Source organism: Staurois parvus, unplaced genomic scaffold (assembly GCF_062004578.1).
Source record: "Staurois parvus isolate SC_StPar_1 unplaced genomic scaffold, SC_StPar_1.0 ptg000095l, whole genome shotgun sequence".
Lineage (NCBI taxonomy): Eukaryota > Metazoa > Chordata > Amphibia > Anura > Ranidae > Staurois > Staurois parvus.
Window position 1 is genome coordinate 922,404 of NW_028317891.1, and position 17,312 is coordinate 939,715.

General features: G+C 44.9%; 1 long non-coding RNA gene across 1 annotated transcript in view; it reads right to left on the reverse strand.

Annotated features, from left to right (window-relative positions):
* The window catches only part of LOC149468041 (uncharacterized), a 1,444,035-nt gene that overhangs the window by 537,850 nt on the left and 888,873 nt on the right, over positions 1-17,312 (reverse strand). The window contains exon 4 of the long non-coding RNA XR_016311800.1: positions 13,249-13,315. This is a non-coding gene — a long non-coding RNA (uncharacterized LOC149468041). The remainder of the gene's footprint in view (positions 1-13,248; positions 13,316-17,312) is intronic.

The following is a 17,312-nucleotide window of genomic DNA, read 5'->3' on the forward strand; positions in this document are numbered from 1 at the left end:
TTACCGACCTTTGGCTTGTTTCTCAAGTTTACATCTGCTTGATCCCAACCATCAACTACTTGTACCGACCTTTGGCTTGTTCCTCAACTTCGCATCTGCCTGATCCCAACCTGCAACCACTTGTTACCGACCTTTGGCTTGTTCCTTGACTATGCATCTGCTTGATTCCAAACTGCAACTACTTGTTACCGACCTTTGTCTTGTTCCTTGACTACACATCTGCTTGATCCCAACCTGCAACTACTTGCTCCTGACTTTTGGCTTGTTCCTCGACTACGCATCTGCTTGATCCCAATCTGCAACTACTTGTTACTGACCTTTGGCTTGTTCCTTGACTATGCATCTGCTTGATCACAACCTGCAGCTACTTGTTACCGACCTTTGGCTTGTTCCTCAACTTTGCATCTGCTTGATCCCAACCTGCAACCACTTGTTACCGACCTTTGGCTTGTTCGTTGACTTTGCATCTGCTTGATCCCAACCTGCAACCACTTGTTACCAACCTTTGGCTTGTTCCTCGATTACACATCTGCTTGATCCCAACCTGCAACCACCCGCTCCTGACCTTTGGCTTGTTCCTTGACTACGCATCAGCTTGATCCAAACCTGCAACCACTTGTTACTGACCTTTGGCTTGTTCCTCGACTACACATCTGCTTGATCCCAACCTGCAACCACTTGTTACCAACTTTTGGCTTGTTCCTTGACTACACATCTGCTTGATCCCAACCTGCAACTACTTGTTACTGACCTTTGGCTTGTTCCTCGACTACGCATCTGCTTGATCCCAACCTGCAACCACTTGTTACTGACCTTTGGCTTGTTCTTCGACTACAGATCTGCTTGACCCCAACCTGCAACCACTTGCTCCTGACCTTTGGCTTGTTCCTTGACTACGCATCTGCTTGATCCCAACCTGCAACAACTTGTTATTGACCTTTGGCTTGTTCCTCGACTTCGCATCTGCTTGATCCCATCCTACAACCACTTGTTACCGACCTTTGGCTTTTTTCTCTCGACTTTACATTGGAAGATGAGGGTAAGATACCTTACAGGTACACTTCAACTGGTGATTTGTATAGGGGGAGGCCAGGCAATTTGTGTGGACCATACACACTGTGGGGCAAGGGAGGACTGGCAACTCATGGGGCCCTCGGGCACTAAGGGATCATGGGGCCCCTGTGTCTTCACCCACACTTAAACCACACCCAAAACAGCCTATGAGAGGTACCAGGGGCATCTCATGGGGTCCCCTACTGACCCCAGGCCCTCGGGCATTGCCCTAGTGCCACAATGGTCAGTCCGCCCCTGCTGTGGGGGTTATTTACTAAAACTGGTGGGTGCAAAATCTGGTGCAGCTCTGCACAGAAACCAATCAGCTTCCTGTTTTTATCGTCAAAGCCTGAGCCCGGGTCCACACTGATGCGGTGCGGCACATCGCATGTGATTCCCATTCCTGTGCATATCACATGCAATTTCTGTGCAGTGCAATTTAAACCATACATTCAGTATGGCTCAGATCGCACCACATCCTCACCAAAATAGTGCAGGACCCTTTTTTTTGTCCGCACCACAATCAGATCGCATGGCTATTCACACCCATGTGATCCGATCCTTCACATCACACCGTGTTTTGCAAACCGATTTCGGGGCTCTGTTAACATGTTCACATGAACGGGGTGCGATTATGATGCGGTGCAGAAATCGCATAGAAACCGCACTGCACCAGTGTGAACCCAGGCTGAATGAACACGCTGAAGTTAGAATCCGATTGGTTTCTTTGCAGAGCTGCACCACATTTTGCACTCTCCAGTCTTGGTAAACCTCCCCCTTTGCCTCTCACATCTCAAAACTAAAAGACCGAATTGAAAATGAATCAAACAGCCATCCCTTCTTCTCCGATCGGCTGAACTGATCCAAAGGGTCTAAAATGGTCAACAGTGTCGCGTCGATCGGCAGCCATCACTCCGATCGGCTGAACTGATCCAAAGGGTCGCAAATAGTCAACGGTGTCGCATTGATCGGCAGCCATCACTCCGATCGACTGAACTGATCCAAAGGGTCGAAAAATGGTCAACGGTGTCACGTCGATCGACAGCCATCACTCCGATCGGCTGAACTGATCCAAAGGGTCGAAAATGGTCAACGGTGTCGCGTCGATCGGCAGCCATCACTCCGATCGACTGAACTGATCCAAAGGGTCCAAAATGGTCAACGCTGTCGCATCGATCGGCAGACATCACTCCGATCGACTAAACTGATCCAAAGGGTTGAAAATGGTCAACACTGTCGCATCGATCGGCAGCCATCACTCCGATCGGCTGAACTGATCCAAAGGGTCCAAAATGGTCAACGGTGTCGCGTCGATCGGCAGCCATCAGTCTGATCGGCTAAACTTATCCAAAGGGTCCAAAATGGTCAACGGTGTCACATCGATCGGCAGCCATCACTCTGATCGACTGAACTGATCCAAAGGGTCCAAAATGGTCATCGCTGTTGCATCGATCGGCAGACATCACTCCGATCGACTAAACTGATCCAAAGGGTTGAAAATGGTCAACGCTGTCGCGTCGATCGGCAGCCATCACTCCGATCGGCTGAACTGATTCAAAGGATCGAAAATAGTCAACGGTGTCACATCGATTGGCACCACCAATACGCTTTGGCCTTGAAATTGATTGCATTTCAATCAGATTGTTGCATCGTGACAACAAAGATGTGACCTGCGATCTTCCAAGTGGTCAACGGTGTCGTGTCGATCGGCAGCCATCACTCTGATCGGCTGAACTGATCCAAAGGGTCCAAAATGGTCAACACTGTCGCGTTGATCGGCAGCCATCACTCCGATCGGCTGAACTGATCCAAAGGGTCGAAAACGGTCAACGGTGTCGCGTCGATCGGCAGCCATCACTCCGATCGGCAGCCATCACTCCGATTGGCTGAACTGATCCAAAGGGTCGAAAATGGTCAACGGTGTTGCATCAATCATTACCACCGATACGCTTTGGCCTTGAAATTGATTGCATTTCAATCAGATTGTTGCATCGTGACAACAAAGATGTGACCGGAGATCTTCCAAGTATTGATCGGAATCAGTTCCCCCCCCCCCCCATGTGTGACAAATCGATTGACGGTGTTGTCGCTTGTTCCTATAAAACAAACCGATCGTTTATTGATCGTTTATTACTGTAACAGGAAATAGCCGACGAGGAGCGTGCGCCGTCATTCCTCCTCCCCTCGTTCATCCTGCACGTTTTACAGGTTGGCACATTCCAGCAAGAGACGACTACACTGGCACCGCATTGTCGTTTTTTTTTTTTTTTTTTTTTTAGTTACAGTAAAAGGCCTGCAAGGCATGCTGGGCACTCGGTCACGAAAAAAAAAAAAAAAGGGCGAGGCGGTGGCTGGCCGCCATCCCAGTGTGTCAGGCGTCTCCTGATATCAAGGAGCGATGAGGAGGCCGCCGTGTATTCTTCCACAACGTGTCTGGCGTGAAGCTGCCTTCCTGCCTCTCCCTTCTGTAACGTGCCGAGTGTTTGTGGAAAGATCTGTGAGAGCGCCGGATGCGCCGCGCTGCGATCGCCGAGACGTGCCGAAACACACGCCAATGTCCTCTGACAGGTCCTGGTCACCTCTCCTGTGTCCACATAATACACCCACACTCCCAGAAATTAAGCTACGCCTATGCAGGTTGCGTTTGATGCTTTTTGCGGTGCGTTTTGCGTCTTTGCATATGCGTTTTTGTTAATTTTTTTTTTTTTTAACTTGTTGCTGGGCAGAATAAAACTCAAAACGCATCAAAAACACAGCAAAAACGCACTACACGCTTTTCTGCAGCATTTCCGTTGAAGTCTATAGAACCAAAACTGGAACGTTTCGCGTTTAACCGCCTACTGTCCACTATAGTACAATGACGGGCGCAAGGCGGTTCTCTCGTTCTGGGAGGACGTCATACGACCTTCTCCCATTCTCATCGCTCATGTGCGGCTCCGGGAGTGCGCAGCGCGGCGATCGGCGGTGCGCTGTGTCCCTCGGACACAGCGGATCACCGATCCATGGAAAGAGCCGAAGATGTCAGCTCGGTCATGTGATCAGCTGTGTCCAATCACAGCTGATCGCATGTAAACAGGGAAATGCCAGTTATCGGCATTTCCCTCCTCACGAGCTGTCATGCTGACAGAGGAGAGGAGAGCCGGTAATCAGCATTCCTCGGAGGGGACATGTACACTGATCATCAGGGCACTGATGATCAGTGTGGCCCCAGCAGTGCCACCTGCCAGTGTCCATCAGTGCCAGCTGTCGGTGCTCAAACATGCCACCTGCCAGTGCCCATCAGTGCCACATAAATGCCACATATCAGTGCCTACCAGTGCACATCAATGCCACATATCAGTGCCCATCTGAGTTGCCTTTCAGTGCCACCTATCAATGCCAATCAGTGCCAGTCATTGCCGCTTATCAGTGCCGCCTTTCAGTGCCCATCAGTGATGCCTGTCAATGCCCATCAGTGCCACCTACCAGTGCCTCCTCATCAGTGCCCATCAGTGCCACCTATCAGTGCCCATCACTGCAGCCTCATTAGCGCACATCAGTGAAGGAGAAAATCACTTATTTACAAACTTTTATTACAAAAACTAAGAAAAAACATTTTTTTTCAAAATTTTCAGCTGCTTTTGGTTTGTTTAACAAAAAATAAAAACCCCAGAGGTGATTAAATACCACCAAAATAAAGCTCTATCTGTCACAAAAAAATGATAAAAATGTCATATGGGTACAGTGTTGCATCACCGAGCAATTGTCATTCAAAGTGCAACAGAAATTGGAAATTGGCCTGGGCAGGAAGGGGGTAGAAGTGCCCTGTAGGCAGGAAGGGGGTAGAAGTGCCCTGTAGGCAGGAAGGGGGTAGAAGTGCCCGGTAGGCAGGAAGGGGGTAGAAGTGCCCTGTAGGCAGGAAGGGGGTAGAAGTGCCCGGTAGGCAGGAAGGGGGTAGAAGTGTCCTGTAGGCAGGAAGGGGGTAGAAGTGCCCTGTAGGCAGGAAGGGGGTAGAAGTGTCCTGTAGGCAGGAAGGGGGTAGAAGTGCCCTGTAGGCAGGAAGGGGGTAGAAGTGCCCGGTAGGCAGGAAGGGGGTAGAAGTGCCCTGTAGGCAGGAAGGGGGTAGAAGTGCCCGGTAGGCAGGAAGGGGGTAGAAGTGTCCTGTAGGCAGGAAGGGGGTAGAAGTGCCCTGTAGGCAGGAAGGGGGTAGAAGTGCCCTGTAGCCAAGAAGGGGGTAGAAGTGTCCTGTAGGCAGGAAGGGGGTAGAAGTGCCCTGTAGGCAGGAAGGGGGTAGAAGTGCCCGGTAGGCAGGAAGGGGGTAGAAGTGTCCTGTAGGCAGGAAGGGGGTAGAAGTGCCCTGTAGGCAGGAAGGGGGTAGAAGTGCCCTGTAGCCAAGAAGGGGGTAGAAGTGTCCTGTAGGCAGGAAGGGGGTAGAAGTGCCCTGTAGGCAGGAAGGGGGTAGAAGTGCCCTGTAGGCAGGAAGGGGGTAGAAGTGCCCTGTAGGCAGGAAGGGGGTAGAAGTGCCCGGTAGGCAGGAAGGGGGTAGAAGTGTCCTGTAGGCAGGAAGGGGGTAGAAGTGTCCTGTAGGCAGGAAGGGGGTAGAAGTGTCCTGTAGGCAGGAAGGGGGTAGAAGTGTCCTGTAGGCAGGAAGGGGGTAGAAGTGCTCTGTAGGCAGGAAGGGGGTAGAAGTGCCCTGTAGGCAGGAAGGGGGTAGAAGTGCCCGGTAGGCAGGAAGGGGGTAGAAGTGTCCTGTAGGCAGGAAGGGGGTAGAAGTGTCCTGTAGGCAGGAAGGGGGTAGAAGTGCCCTGTAGGCAGGAAGGGGGTAGAAGTGCCCGGTAGGCAGGAAGGGGGTAGAAGTGTCCTGTAGGCAGGAAGGGGGTAGAAGTGTCCTGTAGGCAGGAAGGGGGTAGAAGTGTCCTGTAGGCAGGAAGGGGGTAGAAGTGCTCTGTAGGCAGGAAGGGGGTAGAAGTGCCCTGTAGGCAGGAAGGGGGTAGAAGTGACCTGTAGGCAGGAAGGGGGTAGAAGTGCTCTGTAGGCAGGAAGGGGGTAGAAGTGTCCTGTAGGCAGGAAGGGGGTAGAAGTGTCCTGTAGGCAGGAAGGGGGTAGAAGTGCTCTGTAGGCAGGAAGGGGGTAGAAGTGCCCTGTAGGCAGGAAGGGGGTAGAAGTGTCCTGTAGGCAGGAAGGGGGTAGAAGTGCTCTGTAGGCAGGAAGGGGGTAGAAGTGTCCTGTAGGCAGGAAGGGGGTAGAAGTGTCCTGTAGGCAGGAAGGGGGTAGAAGTGCCCTGTAGGCAGGAAGGGGGTAGAAGTGTCCTGTAGGCAGGAAGGGGGTAGAAGTGCTCTGTAGGCAGGAAGGGGGTAGAAGTGTCCTGTAGGCAGGAAGGGGGTAGAAGTGTCCTGTAGGCAGGAAGGGGGTAGAAGTGTCCTGTAGGCAGGAAGGGGGTAGAAGTGTCCTGTAGGCAGGAAGGGGGTAGAAGTGCCCGGTAGGCAGGAAGGGGGTAGAAGTGCCCTGTAGGCAGGAAGGGGGTAGAAGTGTCCTGTAGGCAGGAAGGGGGTAGAAGTGCCCTGTAGGCAGGAAGGGGGTAGAAGTGCCCTGTAGGCGAGGAGTTAAAAAAAGTCGCTGACCCTTTCCAAAAAGTGCACTGCGGGGAAAACGCAGAGATGGGAACGTGTCCCATAGGAAATCATGTTACATGGACTGCATTGCGTTTCTGCAAAATGCTGCGGAAAACTCATAGGTATGAACCTGGACTAATATAAGTACCTGAATCTGTCCTCCTATCGGCTTCCCACTGCACTGCAGCTTTCAGGCTGTGGGAGGGACGGGAAGCGCTCTGAGCCAATCAAGGCTCTAATACCTTGCACAGTGATGTCAGTCTAACACTGTGAACATGCTGACAGGAGGAGGAAGCAGAGAGATGATCTGTATAGTATAACATCACCATTCAGTATATTACCCCCCAGCACTGACCTGTATATTATAACACATCACCATTCAGTATATTACCCCCCAGCACCGACCTGTATATTATAACACATCACCATTCAGTATATTACCCCCAGCAACGACCTGTATATTATAACACATCATCATTCAGTATATTACCCCCCAGCACCGACCTGTATATTATAACACATCATCATTCAGTATATTACCCCCCAGCACTGACCTGTATATTATAACACATCATTCAGTATATTACCCCCCAGCACCGACCTGTATATTATAACACATTCAGTATATTACCCCCCAGCACCGACCTGTATATTATAACACATCACCAGTCAGTATATTACCCCCCAGCACTGACCTGTATATTATAACACATCACCATTCAGTATATTACCCCCCAGCACTGACCTGTATATTATAACACAACAACAGCCTATGTAATATATAGGAGGCTCCATGTACACTGATATCCAGGATTCATCCTGATTCCCTTTACCTCCAGCATTGCTATATACCAGGATGTGCACTCTTCATATACAGCAAAAATATGAACATTGCCATCAATGAAACATCTTATACAGAACTGCTCAGGGCGGTCTATAGAGAACAGAAAACCTTAAACTGATAACAATTTACAATAAATATGAACAAAAATACACTGCGAATAAGAAAAGAAAAAAGTTCACAGTCCTTCCAAATCTACTCGACCAACAAGCAGCGAACACCGAGATTCCAAAGAGCCAAGGACACTTGTGACATGCAGATCATTAAATCTGAGCTTCAGGAATTCAGCCACTTCATGTGCTGGATCACTAGGTGTCAAGTCCAAGGAGGTGCCTGACACCTTCTGGACATGTCTCTTTAATTTACTGTTTTAATGAAAGTGTTACTAAACCCCGGACCCTGCATTCACTATATCTGCTCTCCCCGGACCCCGCATTCACTATATCTGCTCTCCCCAGACCCTGCATTCACTATATCTGGTCTCCCCGAACCCTGCATTCACTATATTCGCTCTCCCCGGACCCTGCATTCACTATATCTGGTCTCCCCGGACCCTGCATTCACTATATCTGGTCTCCCCGGACCCTGCATTCACTATATCTGCTCTCCCCGGACCCTGCATTCACTATATCTGCTCTCCCCGGAAACCCTGCATTCACTATATCTGCTCTCCCCGGACCCCGCATTCACTATATCTGCTCTCCCTGGATCCAGCATTCACTATATCTGGTCACCCCAGACCCTGCATTCACTATATCCGCTCTCCCCAGACCCTGCATTCACTATATCTGGTCTCCCCAGACCCTGCATTCACTATATCTGCTCTCCCCGGACCCTGCATTCACTATATCCGCTCTCCCAGGACCCTGCATTCACTATATCTGGTCTCCCTGGACCCTGCATTCACTATATCCGGTCTCCCCGGACCCTGCATTCACTATATCCGCTCTCCCCACACCCTGCATCCACTATATCTGGTCTCCCCGGACCCTGCATTCACTGTATCCGCTCTCCCCGGACCCTGCATTCACTATATCTGGTCTCCCCGAACCCTGCATTCACTATATCTGGTCTCCCCGGACCAGGCATTCACTATATCTGCTCTCCCCGGACCCTGCATTCACTATATCCGCTCTCCCCGGACCCTGCATTCACTATATCTGGTCTCCCCGGACCCCGCATTCACTATATCTGGTCTCCCCGGACCCTGCATTCACTATATCCGCTCTCCCCGGACCCTGCATTCACTATATCCGGTCTCCCCGGACCCTGCATTCACTATATCTATGACTATATATTGAATGCAAGCTCCTGGCTTTAGTAACAGTTTAAAGCAGATCTTCACCCGCAGGAAAGTCTTCCCTCCTATCAATCACTCTGGTACCAGAATAGGGCTCTTTTTTTTTGTTTGTTTGTTTACATTTTTTGAAAAAAAAGTGCAGCCTCGCCACTCCTTGCGTGTCATTCACCTAGGTGAATGACATGCACCGTCCTCCCTTTGCCTCCTGGGATATGCACATCTGATATCCCAGGAGGCATAGTGCTTTATTCAGAAAGGAGGAGGGGGAGGGGTGTCAGCGCCATATCATCAGGAAGCACACCGGCTGAACCAGGAAGAGCCAGCGGGCCTCTTGATGATGTCCCAATCAACATGGCGCGGGACTGAGAGGTGGCAGAATACAAGAGGTCCTCACGAGACAATGATGGATCCTCTGGGTGGCTGAGTCTGGTAAATGTGCCAACCAGACCACCCGGAAAGTGGGGGGGTTGGGTGAAGATCCGTGAAGATCCGTTTTCACTTATAGTAATCCAGCAGATTATACTAAGCCGCTGAATTCCTGCAGTTCATCTTTAATGTCGACACACACATAAAATATCTTAATATCATATGAAAATATGTTCTTTTTCCACATAAACCAGATTTACAAATGACCAAAGATCACAATAAAAAGATCGATTTATAGCATCATTGTATACATCACAGAGAATCGTTCATATGCAGATTTTCACCCAACACGTTTCTTGGAACAAAGCCCACTTTTTTTTCCAAGAACACACATGCAGTTCACATTATAAAGATGATCATATCATGGATCAAACAAATTATTAGTGATACAAAAAATGCTAGTTGCCTGGCCCACTGCCAGTACAAATACGTCACCTTTCCTGGAAAAGTAAACAAATTATCTGCCAGGAAACTAGCATTTTCAGACAGAGAAAAAAATTACAGCTCCAATATCTCTCTCATGACATCTTTTGTAAATTTGCAACCATTTGAAACCCCCAAAACATATTTCAAATATGGTGAGGAATGTGAGGAGAACTGGAGAGTTACAGTGAGCTATCAATGTCTAGCTGCCACTGATAAGATCTTTCAATGCAGACTTCCTCTAACTCCCACCAATGAGGTCTCTCAATATAGACTTCCTCTAATTGCCACCAATGAGGTCTTTCAATGAAGAATTCCTCTAACTGCTACCAATGAGGTCTTTCAATGGAGAAGGCTTCTAACTCCCACCACTGAGGTTTTTCAATGCAGACTTCTTCAAACTGCCACCAATGAGGTCTTTCAATGCAGGCTTCCTCTAACTGCCACCAATGAGGTCTTTCAATGCAAACATCCTCTAACTGCCACCTATGAGGTCTTTCAATGCAGGCTTCTTCAAACTGCCACCAATAAGGTCTTTCAATTCAGACTTCCTCTAACTGCCACCAATGAGGTCTTTCAATGTAAACATCCTCTAACTGCCACCAATGAGGTCTTTCAATGCAGGCTTCCTCTAACTGCCACCAATGAGGTCTTTCAATGCAGGCTTCTTCTAACTGCCACCAATGAGGTCTTTCAATGCAGGCTTGCTCTAACTCCCAACAATGAGGTCTTTCAATGCAGACTTCCTCTAACTGCCACCAATGAGGTCTTCCAGTGTAAACATCCTCTAACTGCCACCAATGAGGTCTTTCAAAGCAGGCTTGCTCTAACTCCCAACAATGAGGTCTTTCAATTCAGACTTCCTCTAACTACCACCAATGTGGTCTTTCAATGTAAACGTCCTCTAACTGCCACCAATGAGGTCTTTCAATGCATACTTCCTCTAACTGCCACCAATGAGGTCTTTCAACGCAGATTTCCTCTAACTGCCACCAATGAGGTCTTTCAGTGTAGACTTCCTCTAACTGCCACCAATGAGGTCTTCCAATGTAAACATCCTTTAACTGCCACCAATGAGGTCTTTCAATGCAGGCTTCCTCTAACTCCCAACAATGAGGCCTTTCAATGCAGACTTCCTCTAACTGCCACCAATGAGGTCTTCCAACGCAGACTTCCTCTAACTGCCACCAATGAGGTCTTTCAATGTAAACGTCCTATAACTGCCACCAATGAGGTCTTTCAATGCATACTTCCTCTAACTGCCACCAATAAGATCTTTCAACACAGACTTCCTCTAACTGCCACCAATGAGGTCTTTCCATGCAGACTTCCTCTGCCATGGCATTACCCATATTGGAGACTCTCCCACCTAGTCTCTGAACTGAGCAGACAAGGCAATGTTCATTTTCACAATTTAGTTAAAGTTAATCCAAAGCCAGAAAAATAGATAGTATAGGGAAGGGTTAGAACCTACGTCAGGTTTTTATAGCTGTTTATAAAGTCCAATGGGAACACCCAATTAAAGGTTGCATTGTCCAAAAGCTTCTAATATTGAAATTTGCTCACAAAAAGACAGCACAGAATATTTTAAGGATTTGAAGGTTGGGCCCTATTTCGAGATTACAAAATTCATATAAAAACTATTTTTTATACTGATTCATCTGAAACTGGGGGTACGTTAACGTATGAATGAAATTTTTAAAAAAATGTAAAAATTAACACAAATTAAAAATTTAAATGCATTCAAATCATTAAAAACAGAAAGGGATTTTCAGCCAATGTCAATTTATATACAAAAAAAATAAAATAAATGTAAAATTCAATAAGACATAATAAGATAATATAAAAAATAATATTAATATTGAAAATAGATCCTGTTTAAAATTGAATAATAATGATTCAAAAATAATAATATAGATAATAAAATGCATTTGGAATGAATTATAATCACAAATAAATTGTAAATAAATTGTAAATAATTTGGAAAGCACAAAAAAAAAATACCCATTTGAAATCCACAGGACAACTATTAGCAGAGAAAGGATTTTATTGCTGTATGAATTAAATTTAAAAAAAAACTGTAAAAATTAACACAAATTAAAAATTTGAATGCATTCAAATCATTAAAAACTGAAAGGGATTTTCAGCCAATGTCAATTTATATACAAAAAAAATTAAAATAAATGTAAAATTCAATAGGACATAAAGGAATAATTAATAATAAAAATAATATTAAAAAACAATAATATTAATATTGAAAATTATTATTATTATACAGGATTTATATATTGTTATTATTATACAGGATTTATATATTATTATTATACAGGATTTATATTATTATTATTATTATTATACAGGATTTATATATTGTTATTATTATACAGGATTTATATATTATTATTATACTGGATTTATATATTATTTATTATTATACAGGATTTAAACTAGATTGTAAGCTCCAAGGATCAGGGCCCTCAAATCCCTCTTGTATTGAACTGTATTGTTGCTGTATTGTCTCCCGTTATATTGTAAAGCGCTGAGCAAACTGTTGGCGCCATATAAATCCTGTATACTAATAATAATAATATATAAATCCTGTATAATAATAATAATAATAATAATATAAATCCTGTATAATAATAATAATAATATATAAATCCTGTATAATAATAATAATAATAATAATATATAAATCCTGTATAATAATAATAATAATAATAATAATATATAAATCCTGTATAATAATAATAATAATATATAAATCCTGTATAATAATAATAATAATAATAATATATAAATCCTGTATTATAATAATAATAATATATAAATCCTGTATAATAATAATAATAATAATATATAAATCCTGTAGTATAATAATAATAATAATAATATATAAATCCTGTATAATAATAATAATATTAATATTGAAAATAGATGCTGTTTAAAATTGAATAATAATGATTCAAAAATAATAATATAGATAATAAAATGCATTTGGAATGAATTATAATCTCAAATAAATTGGAAATAAATTGGAAACCACAAAAAAAAAATACCCATTTGAAATCCACAGGACAACTATTAGCAGAGAAAGGATTTTATTGCTGTCTGTATTCTTGCTGGGGAGGTTCAACCCCTCTGTTTGTCCTGTGACCATTATTATCAGGGCTGAAATGAAAGGCAGATCAAAAAATTTTCAGCTGTCACTGAAATAGGAATAGAGGGAAAATCTTCCAATTAGGACACTTGCTTCAGTGTCAGCTATCTAAGTGATTATTTTCCTTATTTTGGAGAATTTTTTTCTCTCTTTCTGCTGCACCTTTAGAAAAGAAGTTAAAAAATCCCCCTAGTGAGTCACAGGCACAAAAAAATAAAAAATATAGAAAACAACAACCTTGACGGCGGTTTGTACCATTCCTTACTCTATTAAAAAATGGCTTTAGATAAACTTTAACCTTTTGAAGACATGGTATAGGCAAAACACAAACAACAAACACTAATCAGTTCACAATTTGTCCTCCAACAGTCCAAACTCTTGGATTTTAAAGTATTAAAAAAAACCCATTATCCATGTATGTTGGTCCAACATGCTCCCGTGGAGCTGTACTCACCCAATGATGGCTCTATATCCCCACTTGTAGTGTCTTCTGGTGTTCAGAGCCCAGACCAGCATCAAAACTACAATACAAACACAAGGGAGAGATTATTAAAAAGCCCTCAAAGAACTTTCAGTATCTTTTTGTTTCATTTTTATTTAAGGAAAGTTTTATTGTTATTGGCGAGGGATCGAATGATACAATTCAAGCTGTTCCATAGAATCTGCCTTACGCCCCCCCAGGCTTCATAGAATTTATCCCAGTGTCTCCCCTACATGTTGGCGTTGTGGGAGCGGCTTCACGTGCTTTGGGCGTGTCCTCATCTTTGCCATTATTGGACTGCTGTCAGGGGCGTATCCACCACAAGGCATTTGCCTAGGGCGGCATTTTTCAGGGGGGGCAGCAGGGGCGGACTGACCATTTGGAAACTTGGGAACTGCCTGAGGGCCTGGGGTCAGTAGGGGGCCAATGAGATGCCCCTGGTACCTTTTTCATGGGCTTTTTTGAGTTTGGGCAAGGACACAGGGGCCCCATGATCCCCTATTGCCCGGGCGCCCCATTAGTTGTCAGTCCGCCCCTGGGCAACAGCATCTTTCAGGGTTGAGTGGCATTTTTCAGGGGGGGGCAGCAGTATCTTTCAGGGTTGAGCGGCATTTTTCAGGGGGGCAATGCCGCCCCCTAAAAGAAGGAATGGAAGAAGGGACACGCAGCATGGGAACCAGGTGAGATCTCAGAGGGGCTGCTTGATGGTGTATGCAGAGCCTGACTCTTGTTCCCGAGGATGTCTGGAGCTGTGAAGGTGTTTTCTCTCTTGTAGGGTCGGGGGGGGGGGGGTTGACAGTGTATTTGGGAAGGTGGTAATGGAAGGCTCTCTCGGGTATATATGTAAAGTGCTCCGTAAACTGACGGCGCTATATAAAGTACATAAAATACATAAAACCAAGGTTCCCCAGAGCACTAGGGTTCCTCCAGAGGTTACATGAGCCAATGAGCAATTTCTGCTTCTTAAATAAGTTCCCACTAACACATTTGTTCTTTTTATCTATCTGTAAGGGGGGATTCTTTCAAATGACCAAACGTAAGGAGCACCCTTCCAAGTGACCAAACGTAAGGAGCACCCTTCCAAGTGACCAAACTACTATGGAAACCATGAGTTGTAGACAGAGGTGGACTGACCATTCAAGCACTCGGGTCCGGGGTCAGTAGGGAGACCCATGAGATGCCCCTGGTATCTTTCATAGGCTTTTTTGGGTGTGGTTTGAGTGTGGGCGTGGACACAGGGGCCCCATGATCCCCTATTGCCCGGGGGCCCCATGACTTGTCAGTCCACCTCTGGTTGTAGATATAATCATTTTTAGCAGGGGTTTCCTGAGACTGGAAAGTTATGTCAAGGGTTCCTCAATGCTAAAAAGGTTGAGAAAGACTAGTAAAATGTATTCTCTAGATGGCTGTATAAACTCAAGAGGAATTATAATCTTCACGTTATTAATAGAAAAACAAAGTTTTTGACTCAACATCAACTAGATTGTAAGCTCCAAGGATCAGGGCTCTCAAATCCCTCTTGTATTGAACTGTATTGTTACTGTATTGTCTCCCGTTATATTGTAAAGCGCTGAGCAAACTGTTGGCACCATAAATCCTGTATAATAATAATATATAAATCCTGTATAATAATAATAATATATAAATCCTGTATAATAATAATAATAATATATAAAGCCTGTATAATAATAATAATATATAAATCCTGTATAATAATAATAATATAAATCCTGTATAATAATAATAATAATTATATATAAATCCTGTATAATAATAATAATATATAAATCCTGTATAATAATAATAATAATATAAATCCCGTATAATAATAATATATAAATCCTGTATAACAATAATAATAATAATATAAATCCTGTATAATAATATTAATATATAAATCCTGTATAATTATTATTATTATTATTACATCGAGTTTATATAGCGCCAAAGGGTTTGCTCAGCGCTGTACAATAGGGGGGACAATACATGGCACAGTACAACAAAAACAGACAGCGTACGAGGGGTAAGAGGGCCCTACTCTTTCAAGCTTACAATCTAGGAGGGAGGGGGCAGTGAAACAATAGGAAGTGGCTGAGGGGAATGAAGTGGCTGAGGGGGATGAAGTGGCTGAGGGGGATGAAGTGGTGGGAGGAATGAGGGAGGATGGCCGTTAGGTGAGGGTGGGGTAGGCTTCCCTGAAGAGATTGGTTTTGAGAGAGAGCCTGAATGAGGGAAGGTGACAGTCGGATGGATTGGGGCAGTGAGTTCCAGAGGATAGGGGAGGACCTGGAGAAGTCCTGCAGTCGTGCATGGGAGGAGGAGACCAGGGAGCAGGATAGAAGGAGGTCCTGTGAGGAGCGAAGGGTACGGGTAGGGTGGTACTTGGGGATCAGGTTGGTGAGGTAGTCAGGGGCAGTGTTATGAACGGCTTTGTAGGTCAGGATTAGAAGTTTAAATTTGATGCGTTGGGCAATCGGGAGCCAGTGGAGGGAGAGGCAGAGGGGGGTGGCAAAGGTGGAGCGGGTGGTGAGGTGGATGAGTCTGGCCGCTGAGTTCAGGATGGTCTGGAGCGGGGAGAGCCTGCACTTGGGTAGGCCAATGAGAAGAGAGTTGCAGTAGTCAAGGCGTGAGATGATGAGGGAGTGTACTAGAAGTTTGGTGGTGTCTGGGTTGAGGAAGGCACGTATCTTGGCAATATTGCGGAGATGGAGCCTGCAGGTGTTTGCAAGTGATTTGACATGAGGGAGGAAGGAGAGGTTCGAGTCAAGAATGACGCCAAGGATTTTGGCTTGCGGGGCAGGAATGATAGTGGTGTTGGTGTAATAATAATAATAATATATAAATCCTGTATAATAATAATAACTAGAAAAGCTGCAATTTCTGGGGAAATTGTGTGAAGTGTTCTTGCCTCCACCAGTAGTCTACAACTGGAGTGGGCGGAGTAAGTTGGTGGAGTGGCTTGAGTAACTGTGAACAGGTTGGACTAAGCTCACACACCTGGGTTCCTATGGCAGCTCACTCTACAGCAAGGGCAGAGAAGAGCGGTTAAAAACAAACTGCTCCAACTTGCTCACTTCACTGGCGGTTGCCATCTTCAAACGGTTGTAGTTTAAAACGTATAAATTCTACAGTGAAGAGGTTTATATTGTGAGAATCACAAGACCCAGACCTACATTTTGATGCATAGTATGTCTCTGAAATATTAAAAATGAAGGCACAGTTGCAGTTTAGAATTTGCCCTTTAAATTTGAGGTGGCTAGAGTGGAGTTTCAATGAATGTCAATGGGCAGCGTGAGTTGCAAACAAATGGGCATATTGTGAAAACTATCAGGACTATGACTTAGCTCAGGACATTTTTAGTGGCAGCAGAGATAGCTGAACGTTTTGATATAAGATTTGTGTAGGTGGGCTTGAAAATGAGGGAGTGATGGCAGTTTAGAAATCACATCCTGATTTTTCAGCTCACACTCTAGCTTTTGTCAGCTCCCACCCTAGTTTTGAACATTCTGCCATTCATTCCTATGGGACCAATTTCACCACAAAAACGTCGATATTTCGTGAACCATTCGGCGAAACGTTCCACAAAGTAATAGCGCACCAATCGGGAACAATCCGCACGTTTCCGTATATTACTGTCTATGTAGTGTAAAAACTGTGGGAGGAGTTAGGGCGGTAAATTTGGCTATAATAATAAGAATATATATGTGAGATAACAGGAAGTGGTCGCCATGCAGGAACACTTAATTACAAACCATAAAATAAAAGGTAGGAAGGGGAACTTTCTGGAGATTCCAGAGTTTGGGTCGGGGGGATTGCAGAGCAGAAGGGTTAACGTTTCCCTTTAGTGATGGGCCATCTGTATGATATGCTGATTACTGTAACATCATTCGGCATTCCTATTACGCTTTCATGGTGTGGAATATTGGCAGGGCTGGAAAGATCGACGTTTGACCCCGGACCAGTTGTGGCTGATTTCTCTAGTGATGTCGTCCCACACCAGGGATTAAATCTTAATTAGGGTGGAGCTAAATGTGTCA